Source organism: Montipora capricornis, chromosome 14 (assembly GCF_036669925.1).
Source record: "Montipora capricornis isolate CH-2021 chromosome 14, ASM3666992v2, whole genome shotgun sequence".
NCBI lineage: Eukaryota > Metazoa > Cnidaria > Anthozoa > Scleractinia > Acroporidae > Montipora > Montipora capricornis.
The window spans coordinates 8,884,693-8,899,692 of record NC_090896.1 but is presented as its reverse complement, the minus strand read 5'-3'; the positions used below and the strand labels follow the sequence as shown (position 1 = coordinate 8,899,692).

At 39.0% G+C, this 15,000-nt stretch overlaps 1 long non-coding RNA gene and 1 pseudogene across 1 annotated transcript; one reads left to right on the top strand and one right to left on the bottom strand.

Moving 5' to 3' along the window:
• LOC138032845 (tetratricopeptide repeat protein 38-like) overlaps positions 1–7,855 on the bottom strand; it is a 20,197-nt pseudogene extending 12,342 nt beyond the window's left edge.
• Positions 7,856–7,909: 54 nt separating this feature from the next.
• On the top strand, positions 7,910–12,620 carry LOC138032853 (uncharacterized). The gene is made up of 6 exons (XR_011128495.1): positions 7,910–8,033; positions 8,158–8,372; positions 9,443–9,691; positions 10,660–10,727; positions 10,836–10,995; positions 12,506–12,620. It is a non-coding gene; the product is annotated as an uncharacterized lncRNA (long non-coding RNA).
• Positions 12,621–15,000: the final 2,380 nt, after the last annotated feature.

Here is a 15,000-nt window from a genome sequence, read left to right as displayed (position 1 = left end):
TCGCGTGTGCACATTTTCCCGCACTTTGTGTCGACTATATGTAATTACTTCGAGTTTTGATTGGTTTACCGAATTGTCTTCGTCCTTTTTGATTGGCAAAAGTAATTACTTTTGTTTTTGTTTTACGAAACTCGATTGAAACTCGCTGGTCGTTGATGTGATTTGTCCTCTAAGTGGCGATGTTATTGGTCGACTGCCAGTTAAGCCCAGATGTCATTCGCTGTGAAGACTGTGAGCAGTGATTGGGGCGAGTTTAATTTATCAGCTTCGCCCTGTGGACAGGGTAAGTTGTGGCCCCATGCATAGATCGGACAACTGAACACTGGTGCCTACTTTGCGAATAATCTGTGGTTCCGGCTTTAATGTACCACCGAGTTTATAATCATAAAATGTAGCTCTTTCCGTGATTTTGCCTATTTTCGAGATAACGTTCAACAGAGTTCATTAAACCTCAACTACAGCGCTTCAGAGAATCTGCCTACCTTTCGAGCTTGTATCTCCGCTTCTCTGTAAAAATTTGTCTCCTCCAAACCAAATGAATACAAACCATACAGATACCTAGTACACAATGAGAGACCCAATATAATAAGTCCTGGACGTTTAGGGTGGGGAGGGAAGGACTGACTCACATTAACATCAGGAAATCTGAATTTTGCATGATTTAATGGTTTGATTATAAAGCTTTTGATAAAGGACAGTTCGTAATAGTTTTTAAAGCTCAGATCAACTGTTTGCAAAAGCATGTCAGCTATTTTCAGTTAATAGGCCATTTCCGAGTTCATGTCTATCTCCTCTTCAAAGCGAGTCAAAGTGCGAAGTTTTTGTTATGAAAATTAGGTTTCATTCATATGTAAAGTAGAACTAATTACCATCACAAAAACTTCGCACTTAGACTCGCTTTGAAGAGGAGGCAGACCTGAACTCGGAAATGGCCTATTACATGATCTAACTGTAAACCAAATTGGGTTTAAACTTTTTTTTTAATTCATAAGAAAAAAGCTCTCCAGTTATTCGGACAATTACCCAGAGAGACAAAACGAATATAATCATGGCCTTTCTATACAGGCCTTTAAAAATGACAGAATGGGTTGCAAACTGGATATTCTCAGGGAGATGGTGTGGGGGAACACTCAATAAATGGGTGGAGCCCACGGGGGGAGAGGGGTGAAACTTTCTGCCATACCCACCCACGATCTATACCAGTTGACAGCAAAAATTGTGTTACCCATATAATGGAATTTCCTTCTTCCAGAGTGGTAAGACTCGTGCAACACTGTCTCTTATCCTCTCTTTTGGACCATAAAATATACCGTAGCCCGTGAGGAGTTTCAATGCAAGAATGTCGGTTGGGTATTCTACAACAATGTCATCCCAGATATCCTGTGCTTTTAAGATATGTCTGAAAAAAGAACATGAGATGAACCTTGTTCAATAGCCTAGCTCTCTCTCCGTCCGGTCCACCCACCAAAAAAACGCACCACCCCTCCCAGCAGCTCCTTTTATAGACTACATGAATAATCTACCGCCATTGTAAATCTTGAACGGAAAATTTGCGGGAAAACAGGGCATTTACGTTGAGAACTTCTGTTGGTTAAACAGCGATCCAATCAAACAATCGGTACCGGGGCTAATATGACCGTGATAACAAACAAAGTTTGTTTAGTTAAGGTGTGTTTGAAACTCAGAGATGAAGAGATGAATTAAGAAACAATGAAACAAGTTTGAAAAAAAAGAAAGAATTTCTTTTAACTTGGGGATGGGGTTTGTACTTAATTACAATGGAGCAAACTCTTTAAAGGGTTCAAATGGGTGACTGGATGACCCTTTTGGGAGACTGGGAGTTTTGGTCCGTATCTACAATGTAATCTGGGAGAGTTGGCATAAGTGTACAATGCAAGTAGCCTTTAGCTCCCATTTTAATTCACACTCCTCAATGGGTTAATCATGCATATACCATTGCACCAATTAAGGACGGTGCCTACTATTGTTATTGCGCATACGTTTTGCGCATCTCCAGATACTAGGATTTCCTATCAGAGATGCTTACTAATTCAGGGATATTTCTGTGCAGTTTAAATTTATAGGGAGAAAGCAGTACTTAGCATGTGCTCTTGGTATCCAAAAAGAAATTGGGGGTAACCATGCATTTTTCAGTGAGAGATAATTAAGCTTGAATTTGGAAAGGAACGCCATATGTGGCTTTGTATTTTAAAGCTTTTTGCTAACATTGTTCATTAATTAACTTTGAAAAATACATGGTTACCCCCAATTTTCTTTTTGGATTTTAATAACACTTGTTGAGATCTGCTTTTCCCGCATATTCATAAAACCGCGCAAAAATACCTTTGCATTAGTAGGCACCGTCCTTAACCTTTATGTGTCATTTATGGGACCAATTTTTTAAAGCCGAAAAACCAATTGAAACTAGAATTATAGTAGACACACAACAAGCAAATAGAAAATGTCAAATCAGAAGGTTAGTTAAAGCATAGGCAGCCCAAGTTCGCGTCACTAGAGAGCGTGTAATAATTGATTACTGGTGGATTCCACTAGTAGATGACCTTTGAGTAAAAGCGGTGTTGCGTTACAGGCAGCCGTTGAGAATTTAAACGCGTTGTAAAACTTTGTATGGGAAATAAAATACCGAAGATTATGAAGCCTAAAAAACGCTCAATTTAACGTTCATTCAATAAAATGAATAAAAAAGACTCACCTCTGGTGTATTTTTGTGCCTTTTGGAGCTTATTTTACCGTTTCGGGAATTCCGTGTTTTCAATGTCTAACAGTAAAATAAGCTCCAAAAGGCACAAAAATACACCAGAGGTAAGTCATTTTTATTCATTTTATTGAATGAACGTTAAATTGAGCGTTTTTTAGGCTTCATAATCTTCGGTATTTTATTTCCCATACAAATTAAGTATTACAACGCGTTTAAATTCTCAACGGCTGCCTGTAACGCAACACCGATTTTACTCAAAGGTCATCTTCCACTAGTAATCAATTATTACACGCTCTCTAGTGACGCGAACTTGGGCTGCCTATGGTTAAAGGTCACATAAAAGTTAAGTTCCTCACCCTGCGGCCCACTGCTTAGCGGCCTCTACATGTAACTTCTCTCTGTTGGTCATTTCTTTCTTTGCCGCAAGAGAGTGGATAACATCCACAGAATTTTTAATTTCCAGTTCAGTTGCTAACACATGGCCCAAAACTAAGGAAAGCAAAACATTTTTTTAAATATTAAACAATATTCTTAACAGTGTGGCCCAGTGGTTAGAGCACTTGTCTTGAGATCCAGGGGTCCCAGGTTCAAGACATGCTCTGACCACTCGTTGAATTTGTTCCTGGTAGTCCCTGGTTCGACGTCTCAGTTGCACTTGTAAATAGCCAATTAGCTTGCCTCAGTGGCCACTTGGGATTCTTAACAGTAACTGTTGTTGTTGAATGTTCTGTTCTGTCATGATTCATGTGTTCCAATTGGGCCCTATGAGGGAGTGGTCAGTTAAATACTATGTAATTTGTACATGTATGAAGATTTGCTTCACAAGAACAAATTGCTTATTAAGACAGCTTAGCTGAAAACAGTCACCTAAAAACAGCACAGTGTGGTAGAGAACTGCAGGTAAATAAATGACCCCGCAGGTGTTGATCAAGAATTGGATATTTGGAATTTGTCCAATGATTTTTGACCAAATGATATCATGACTGTATAATAAACATTCAGCTTCATTACAACCACCCAAGAGAATGGCATTAATGAGTAGGATGGGGTGGAGGCCGGGTAACTTATCAACACATCACTTATCCCTTTCACCCCTGAACCCACCCACCCCCATAAATACGTAAAGTTGTCTGGTTTTGGACAGAGTAAAATGCACAAGTGTCATTCTTATGAAGGAAGCAGGTTAAATAGAAAATTGTGTTTTTAATTATTTAATAACAACATGTAGGTCCACTTGAAAACAATGTCCCCTTTAACTATGTCAGCCCTGAGAGAGAGTCACACTTAAAGATGTTCGTCAATGGGGAGCCACTTCAGGGATGAATGGGTTAACAACATCTAGGTCCACTCATGTCCCTTTTTAAGCCTTGCCAGTTCTGAGAGCCAGACGATTTTACTAATCAATGGAGGCTGCATCAAGAATGAATATGATAATCATGCATTATAATAGTTATTGTAATGTCAAAAACACTTTTGCCACACTCCGTTTCCCTATTATAAATATATACCCAAAAGAATGGAGGAGAATACTAGACTAAAACTTAAGAAAGCCTGTACAAATACATTAACATCACTTATTTCAACGGATTGAGGACATTAATGTGCATTCAGCGAGCCAGCTAGTGCAAGTCATGAGTGCAAGCCATAGCTGCAAGCCATGAGAGCGATGCAAGCCATGGCTGCGAGTCATGCAAGCCAACATGGCGACAAATGCAAGTCAACATGTGAGTCACACATTTATTGAAAGCTAACTGTTTTAAAATGGGTGCTTATTATAAAGACTTAATACTGTTCATCAGTGCTATTTGAAATGGGTGCTTAGACTTAAATGCGAGACTTGCATGCCTTGCATGACTCGCTGACTCGCAGATTGTCCAGCCCCTTTCAAAGAATGCTTACGAAAGTCAGGATCTGCTGAAAGCATCTTATTAACTGAGCTCTCCAAACCTCCAAGAACTGGGTCATCTGCATGAGCCGTCCACTGAAAAAAAAAAAGTTACAGGACTTACATGTAATGCTTGAAGCTAAAATCACTGGTGATATATACTGGGAACTATTAAACGTCTATCACCTGTTTGATAAAATCAATGGCGAGAATGATACTAAGTGAAGCTATTGATCTTGGCAGTTTTGAATGCAATTTTTGGCAATTATTGTGTAGAGAAACATGAAACATTCAGGACTTCAACAGGGTTTAAACCTGTGACCTCCTTTCATATATCGTTTCATTCATGGATTCATTCATCACGGGAACAATAAAACCCACAAATGACCAACTCCCAACGCCAATGGCTTCATAGCTCAGTTGTTTAGAGCATCGCACTGGCATCACAAGGTCATGGGTTCAAACCCCGTTGAAGTCCTGAATTTGTCAGGCTTCTCTAAGCAATTGCCAAAATTGCATTCAGACAACTGCAAGGATCATAGCTTCACTTGATTTCATATCCACAGTTCAATATTAATATGATTCCTTTCATATAATATTCATTCAAGAATGATATTATAAAAAGTAGGATTAATAATAAAAATAGTTAATTTATAAATAGTATTTTCAATAGCATAAACTAAACACCAAGAACTACATGTACATAGAAGCTCTTTTTTGAAAAGTACAAAAACTAAAAATTCAACTACAGCAGCATGTAAAGGCTTAATTCTCTCCCGGTAGAAATACCAGAGCTTTGGTTAGGCATGCTAAAAGCTTGATATGTTTACTGTAGCATGATAGTTACAAAGGTGGTGTTTTTAGGAGAATGATAGTCAATGAGTCCAGTGTGAGTGATGTAATGTGCTAGTTAATAAACCTGTCAGTTAAATATTTCTTTCACAAACCTTTAGCCTTGAGCTATTTCCACTATTACAAGTGCACCTAGCTTCAAATAGTTTCCTTTGCAAAAGTTAAATGTCTAACATTAAATTTTACCATTACCTTTGCTTCTCTAGATTTTCCTTGTCACAGGGCTATTAAGCTGACATTCACTTGCCCCATGGCCGAGCTAGTGGAAAGCATCCTGTAATGTCTTTAATGTGAATAAGGAATTACAACAACCGAGTGTTTCGTCTTCCGAGAGCAGCACGTGTCCTTCGTTTTTACTACTAATGCTCCAAAGCATGCTGGGGCCGTTACACGAGTCACAGAACGCATGCAATATTACACATCCATGGGTCTATTCCTTCAATGATGTCAAGAACCAACCTACAAATTGCTAATTTGAAAGTTCTTTCAAAACTATCATGAAAAGTAGTTTATGACGATTCATCGAAGAAACAGGACCATATGCCTCTCAATGCCTCAGCCATGAGACAAACAATTGCTAGCATCTTTTTGCTACATTGTAACCTTATGAGGCACATTAAAAAGTAAAATCTAGAGAAGCAAAGGAATTAAGATGTGTTTGATACCTAACTTAATTTTGCTAAAGAAAAAAATTTGAGGTGCACTTTAAAGGCTTTCTGTGTTTAAATAATATTGGGAGTTTACTGGTAAATAATAGTATCAGTTTCTATCAAATTCTGAGTCTTTTATGATTAAAATATTGAAATAAAAACTGTGATGAGGTGGCTGTAGGGAAACATATTGGAAGTCTGCATAAGTAATGAACTTGGACATTAGATGAGCATGAACCACCATCAACCGGCAATTTTCAGTCTTATCATAGTTTAGTTTCTGCACAAACTACTGTTCAGATTTAACTGAGAGGAAATTTTCTTTCTTCTGCACAGACATCTGCATGAGGTCTAATTAAAGTAACTTCTGTGTGGGTTTTGAGGGCTGTTTTTGTAAGATTGCTGGCAATCACTACCTTATTCAGAAAATAATGGCAACCCATCTAGTATTCTATATTAACCTTGTGCAAATTAGCCTAGAACACAGCCTTCTAAGTAATTTGAGCCGGATTGAAATAACTCTTGCTATAAAATAAGACTTGGAAGGGTTATTTTCTCATGATTAAAAAAATATATATAATATTAAATAAATAAAGTTGTTTCCATTTTTCAAAGTTTGTCTCATCATCTGCACCAAAAATAATGAAGGGTGACATGTTAAAATGTAGAGCAATATGTCACATGAGGGTGCTCCATACTTTCATGTTCTCACCCCTGTTAATTAACCCTTTCATGCCTAAACCAGCCTAAACCGGCCATATTTAGTATTTTACTCTGTCTAACGCCAGACAATTTTACTCTTCAATGGGGAGTAGACATTAGAGGTAGACGTTAAAAATCGTCTGGTGTTAGACGGAGTAAAATCACTTTACAGTATCACTCCTGGAAGTGAATGGTATAACTGACAAGTACTGTTTATCAGATAAATGTGACCCAAATTGATCAAATCAACCAAGAAGGGACCTGTCAGGGAATCATTGCTCTAAACATAAAAACCTAGAAAAGGCATATTACATGCTACCCAGCAATATATAGTTACAAACATGTGAAGAGACAAACAAAAAAAGACACTTTTTTCCCTGCATGTGATTTGATGTGTACTCATACGACACCTTTACTGAAGGGAAACGGTGTCTCTTTTCCTAAAGAAATATTTCTAAAATGCCAAACAAACCTGAGAAATTGTGGCATCAAACATTTTTGCAGCTTCATTGCTTGTTGTTGACAAAGGAAGGCCCTCCTTTCTCCAAGCCTATGAAATATTTAATTTTAATACACCAAAGCGTTGAAGGAATACCCCATATGAATTATTATATTTTTTTCTTTTAATAAATACTTAAAACTGTTGTTCCGCTTCTTATCAAAATCACTTCACGGTTTGGATAAAAACACCTTGTCGTCGCTGCAGTCTGCCGCCAAGAACCGGCTTTTGGTTAAGAAATTTTAAACAATTAAGCTTTATTACTAAAGTATTATTACTTTAGTAATACCTAAAACTTAATTTTCCGCTGAGTCAGATCAGAGAGTCAGAGCTTTTTATATTGGTTCATATGCAGTTATTTTCGATCGTACAGTGTTTTCCAAATCCGTAAAGAGAAATAGCTAAAATGTTATTACTTACATCGACATCTCTCCAATTACTGTGCATGTTAGCCGTCTTATCAACAAATATTATTTCGTGCCGATCAGGGTAATGCGACACGCGCACGATGACAACGGCCTGTCACGCAACTCCACACAACGGGTGCACCAGGGCCCGCCGGGTTGCTTCTCTCCACTTCCGGTATAAACAGTTTTCGTCCCTTCTGCGCACGCTTAGTCAGAGAAAGATTGAAGCTCGATTTAAAAGGTTCTCGAAAATGAAGACATAATGGAAGATTTTTCTGTCTATCAATGTCGAGAAAAGACACGGCTTTTTTGCCTACAGGTGAGGTTACGTCAATTTCCTCTCGTTTAATGTAATGCAAAATGTCTGCAGTATATCATTCAGATTTGAATCATCTGTGATCGATGTACTCAGCTTGGCAGTTTTCCTTGATCTGTCTTTCTAGCGAGAAGGAAACCTCTGCACAGATTCAATTCTTCACCGGTTTTGAAACCTGCCATAACCATTTTGAAATTTAAGACCAACTGCCCAATAGCAGAAGAGACGAAGGGACGTTTCATTGACGTCACATCGCCCATGCGTGACAGAACATTGGGGAGATTCCATTCCTTCTTGCTAGAGAATGGAAAATATTAATCAAGGAAACTCCTGCCAAGTAAGGTATCTATTATGGAATTTATGCTATTAGTTTATGGTGTTATCTATTTTTAGAACAGGTGTAACAATTGACAACAAACTCAGCTGGAATTGTCCCTCGAAAAACCAACCAAAGAGATCACTTCTGGAATCAGTGCCATGAAATGTGTTAGGCTCCTGGTTCCTCATGATCAGGCAACCTTAACATCTTATATACAATGTATATACCAAGCTTTATAATACAACCTCACTTTGACTACGTACTGTAGTACTGTCTGAGTACCTTTACAAGACAACCTGCAAAATAATACTGCAGAATATAGCAGCCCGTGTTTTAACGTTCTCTAACTATGACGATGATGCTGACCAATTCTTGGAAATTCTGGCATGGAAAAATCTTGATTGCTAGCAAAACATACAAAAGGCCACCATAGTATTCAAAATTAATACACAAAAATTTGGTTTTATCAACAGAGTTGATAATGTAAATTGGCCACCATACAGAGATTCTAAAAGCTGACATTTCGAGCATTAGCCTTTCATCAGAGCGAATTGAATTTGGATTCGCTCTGACGAAGGGCTAACGCTCGAAACATCAGCTTTTAGAATCTCTGTACGGTGGTCAATTTACATTATTAACTCATCGACGCAGCACCACAGTTTCTTTAGAAACTACCCCCTTCATTCAAAATTAATGCCCACATGGGTTAGCTCCAGAGTACTTAGCATCGAAATTTTCTGAAATCAATGTAAGCTACAATTTGAGGGTCTTTGAGAACAAACTTAATAATTATTTTAGATTGCCATGCACAGATTATTTCAAAAATAGTTTTAGTCATAGTGGTGCCGCACTGTGGAATAGCCTTCCTTGCGACTCTAGGTGCACAGAATCTTTCAGGTCATTCAAATGCACAATCAGCAGCTCTATAAGGCATGGCATTCACGGAAAGCAGCTTTTAAAATAATATAGTGTAGTTCATACATGTAGTTTTTAAATTAGCTCTAGTTGTGTGGTTGTAGTTTTGATCTTTCTGTTAATAGTTGATGAATCACCCATGGTTAATAAAGTTTCATTCATTCATTCATTCATTCAGACCCAATCTGATTGGCCCCATTATTTGGCAGGACCTGTTCTAAGTTGTTGGCCCCATCACAAGTGCACATGGATACTTATGTAAGCTGTCTTTTTCTTTCCACAACTCACTTGCCTCGAGGCATGGCGCTGCAAAAGGAGAGATCTTGTTGAGAAAGTTAGAGATTTCAGACGACAAAATAAATCTCAGCTTACCACGAGCCTAATGCAGAAGAGGAAAGCTTGGAAATCAATGTGATCTAAACTCAAGGTGCGTCTTATAGGCAAATATCTTTGTGCAACCAAACTCATGCAGGGATGGTTTTTTGCTGCCATCTTGTATGTTATGCTCATCCCAGTCTTCCTCTTACTGTGATTCCAAAATGGTGGCCTCACACCCATGTTCATGATGGCCCTCAATTCTTAGTATTATACAAAAAAAAAAACACCTACAAGAAAGTACTGTTATCATACAATGGTGTCACCAGCTCGATTTTGATTGGCTAAGCACGCAGCTAATTCTTGCTTCCTCTGTTTCTCTTTCGTCATACCTACAGACAATACTTTTATGCATACAGAAGTGACGTCACCTAACACACTAACCAGCAGTTCGATCAGTTTTGTCATGGCGGAGCTCAGCTCAGGAATATGCATAATAAAACAATTATTGAATTCGGTTTTCACATGTTAGCGATAATTATCAAGGCCTCAGTTTGTGTTATACGCCTCAGCCTTTGGCTTCAGCAGATAACACAAACTTTGGCCTTGATAATTATTGCTAACATGCTCAACCTCATCCAATAATAATTGTTAAATAACAGCAGGATTTAAAGGTTTTTCTCTAAATTCTAGTTGAATTTCCTTCTGCCGTTGTGCTTGACTACGATCTTCAGTTTAGACAGCATTAATTAAACCCTTTCACCCTTAAACTGGCCTAAAGCGGCCATACTTAGTATTTTACTCTGTCTAACACCAGACGATTTTACTCGTCAATGGGGAACCCCCAGGAGTCAATGGGTCATTAAGCTAGCAATTCTCTATTTGAGATGCATCTTATAACCGAATATTTTAATGAGATATTCAGTTTGTGACAATTGAAATGCCATCAAGTTTGAAAGTTAAAGTTGTGTCTTAATGAACCAAGTGCACCTTGTATCCTAAAAATTATGGTAATACTGTAAAGTAATGGGATAAGGCCAATTGAAAGTGATTGACACTTCTGGGTTCTTCTCTTTACAGTTTGGATGTAAATAATATGGCATCCTGTGAAGTAAATTCAAACAAGAACTGCAATCGCGATCAACTTGGTATGTGCGCAAATTATTTAAAGTTGTATGACTGTGTCACAAAATTCTAGAGCATACAAGCAGTGGAAACTAGATCGCGTTCATCTTTAAATTTGACTGTTCTTTCAGTTTCGGAATCTATGGAGTTGGAAAAGACAATGTAGAGGTGCACAGACTGACGCAAGCAGCACACCCTCCTCCTGCAGCCATGAAACATCCAGTTGCAGCTAGGAGTCCAAATATACCAGTTGCTGCCCCAAGGGGAAGACCTGCCAGAAAAAAAAAGATGGTAGGGACCAGACATTAAGTACTTTGTTATAATTATATTGAGTGCTTCGTGATATATTGTATATTGCTGTTGTTTTTATTTGATCAGGGGCACATGACCAAGAATCAACCAATCATAGTGCTCGTTTTGTTGAGTGAAAGTCTAGGTATAAAAAAATTGATTTTCTTGATAATTATAACAACAGCATAGTTAAGCATCATAAGGATTATCCAGGCCTTAGGCAAACCCCTGTATTTTCAAATAATTTAAAGTTATTGTCTTTTGAAGAGTGAAGCAGTTGACAGATCGTATGTGTCTCCTTATAGTGACTGCCTTATGAAACACGAAGCACGATATTTTAAGCAATCAGCTTGCTTTATTTTAAATCAGTGCCGATTTTAAATGCATGATGTCTTCAATAACTCATCATCCTTTAATATATCTAATCTTTTCAATTCTACGAGCAAAATACATGTGTACAAATGTACAACCAGCCTTCTCAAAACCGGCCGGTCGACGGCTCAATGAGCCGCCTCGTCAGAAAGCTTGACCGTCTCCTTCCAGTCAGAAAATGTCGGACAACACATTTTTATCTCGAACGTGAAGTCACTGGAGATATTATAAAAGCTTGAAAAAAGTTTGTTTCACGTACAAATTCGTGTCCGCAATATTTTTTGGCGTTGTGCACATGAAATGTTTATTTAACTAACATTCCAGTATTTCTTGTGAGACTCCAAGCAAGTGTCAATTCCATATGTGAAATTTTGTCACTTTAAATCCCCCAGATTGCACTAAATTGCATCTGTGAGTGTCTAAATTTAAAAAATTCCCTAGGGGAGCATGCCCCCAGACCCCCCTAGAAGCTTGCGTTCTTCGGGCACTCGCTTGGCCCGCGGTGCCTATACCACCAAATCGTCTCCGCTTTCCTTATGACCTGCTCCCGAAAAATATTTTGAGAAGGCTGACAACACAAGATATTCTTCCGCCGATAATCTATACGCTAAATATTCCAGGTTAACCCATCAAATCAAATCTTTTTCTAAACGTGGCGCATAATATGGAATAGTATCCCTCCAGCCCTGAGGAAATTATCCACCGCTGTATTTGCGGGTAAGAGTGATTATTTTGTTATAGCTAAAGTACATGTACTTTGAAATAATAAACTTGAACTTGAACTTGAAGTAAAGGAAGCAACGGAAGGGAAAGAACTTTATTTGAGTGTCTAGTCGTTCTAGCGCTGGAGCACTAATTGGGGACACTGCAAACTGAAATAGCCCACTACCGATGTATTAAAATTCAGTCCTAGGCAAAAGGCATCATCTCGAGGCTCTGGGGAATAAACTCATACAAATCCTAATATTTATCCCCCAGAGCCTCGAGATGATGTCTTTTGTTTTGGACTGAATTTTAATATATCGAAAGTGGGCTATTAACAATCAGCGCAAATCAAGTCAACTGATTATTAGTTACTCAAGCCCCTGACAGTGAACTAATCTTAAAACCATACATTGTATATTTAACTTACAAACAGATGAAGCAGAAGCACAGGCAGTGCCACAACAGGCCAAGATGCAAGCTGCTGTTGCTGCAGGGCCCGTCTCTACAGTGGGTGTATTGCACAGGTTGAACAGCACCATGAGCGACACGACGATGCTGATGGAATTAATGGTAAAGATCTTCATCACTTCTTGTTGTTGGCAAAGAAACTGGTGAAAAAATTGTAACGCTTAGTCAACCATGATGACATTTGGAGCAACTACAGAATACTCAAATTACAGAGCCATTTTTTGAAGAAGTGTCCGCGGCTCGTCAGTAAATTAAAAAACGTGTAAGGTATCTTTGAGGGGCTCGGCGGATCGTCAGTCTTGCCTAGCGAGCAGCCGAGCCGCAGAAGAAATACTTGTTTCAGATATTAGCGAGTTTATGCAATGGCGACGGAAACAGTGGAACACGGCAACACCACAAAAACTGTCTTAACACAACCAGTTCCGACGACTTGAGACTTTTTTTTTATTCTGAAAGATTGGTTCGTGTTACAACCGGAGGGCCAAAAATCACAGTGACAAAAATAAAAAGGTCAACTTTGATTTGTCCTTTCGCCCGTTGCCAAGCAACAAGCAAGTTGCAACCAACCATATAACTAATGAGAAACAGCTCTAACAACAGCTCTAAAAAAACAGTCACCAGCACCCCCAACATCTAGGGGTCTCAATCCCAGCTGACGTAATCGAAAGTTTAACAATATGGTGGAACCAACTGATACTGTAGTTTCAGTGTTGACATTTACATGTAGTTGAGGGCCTGGATTTAATTCAATATCACCTGAAGTCATAAGCTTCATTCTTGATACAGAAAATCTTCTAGAATGGCTGCTTGATTTCTTTAAAAGCTTATTTACGGTTGGTTTGCTTAGATTAACAAAGCTGGTGAAAAAAGTGTCACATCTCTTAAGATATCTTATGTAACACAACTTATAGTCAATAGCAAAGCTGTATAACCTTGAAGACTTAGGGGTTTTGCTAAAAGTAGGGCCGCGGCCCAGCGGCCCGCAGCCCACGGCCCACTGCCCGCCACGGCCCAGCGGCCCGAATGCCCAGCGGCCCGCGGCCCACGGCCCGCGACGGCCCGGTAGCTAAGTCCTGATTTTCCACAGTTTTTTTGTCCAGCGGTAAATCCTCGCGCAAAGATCTGTATCGGGTTTGGGAATGCAAAATGGACGACGATGAGTTTGAATTCGTTTACCATTTTAATCATTTGAATCCTTGTTTCTGTTTGTTGTTGTAAACAGACGAAAACAACAGAGAATGACAACGTTTTTCACTTATCAACATACAACGAAAGAAAGGATCGAAAAGGATTGAAATGATTATTAAAATGGTAAATGAATTCAAACTCACCGTCTTTCATTTGCGCGCCCAAACACGATGCAAATCTGTGCATGCGCGTGGATTCACTGGTGGACAACAAAACTGTGTGAGCCTTCGGGCCGTGGGCCGCGGGCTTGCTTTTAGCAAAACCCGAAGACTTAGGAATGTATTTTCTAATGATGACCGTAAGTTTATATCTTGTTTTTCTTTTTTAAATAAACTGCACAATCCGTTTCATCGAGACCCTCGACGGCTCTCGGTCTCTACGTCGTTTCTTTTGTTTTTGGTCAGCTATTTTGAAATGTGTATCAATTTGAATCATGTGTTCCACGTGAACACAACATACATCAGTTGTTTTCGAGAAATCGCTTTTATACTGCTACTGAAACAACTTTTTCATTTCATATATACCACAGCTTTCGCAGATGTTTCGTCAGTCAAAGGAGTCTTTCCTTTAACATCAGTCAGGTTTCTCGCTCTTCGATATACATTTTGTGTAATCTCCAAATGGGCAGGCTCAATAATCCCCACAAGGCAGCGCTCCAAGCTGCGACCATTTTGGTCGCCATGGCGAGTGGAAAAAATACTGATTTGGCGACTAAAATTTTGACGACAGTCGCCAATTGGCGACCGACAGATTATAAAAGAAACTTACTTGGAAAATTAATCGATCTTTGGTCGAATTATCAAAAGCAAAAGCGACGGTATCACCTGTTTTTCTCTTTCTCGCCGTTCCGCTACTCGATACGAATGCGTAAACCTAAACTGAGCGAAAACTGAGAACAAGCCAAACTATACTTCCTGTATGAAGGGGTAGTTTCTAAAGAAACTGTAGTGCTGCGTCGGTGGGGAAGTAGTATACAAAAATTTGGGATTATCAACGTAGATGATAATGTCAATTGGCCACCGTACAGCGCTTCTAAACGCTATTAGAATCTCTTGACGGAGGCCAATTTACATTATCAACTCCGTTGATAAAACCAAATTTTGTATACTTCCTGTACGCTGCTGAGGAGCGGAACTTACTTTCATCCCGACAGAGACAGTTCTCTGTTGAGACGCATCAGTGAACACAGACGATTTGCCGCCCCGGTCGACCTGTTGGCGGCGAAATCCAGTCCAAGATTGAAAGCTGCAGGATTTTCAATGTCTTTATAAC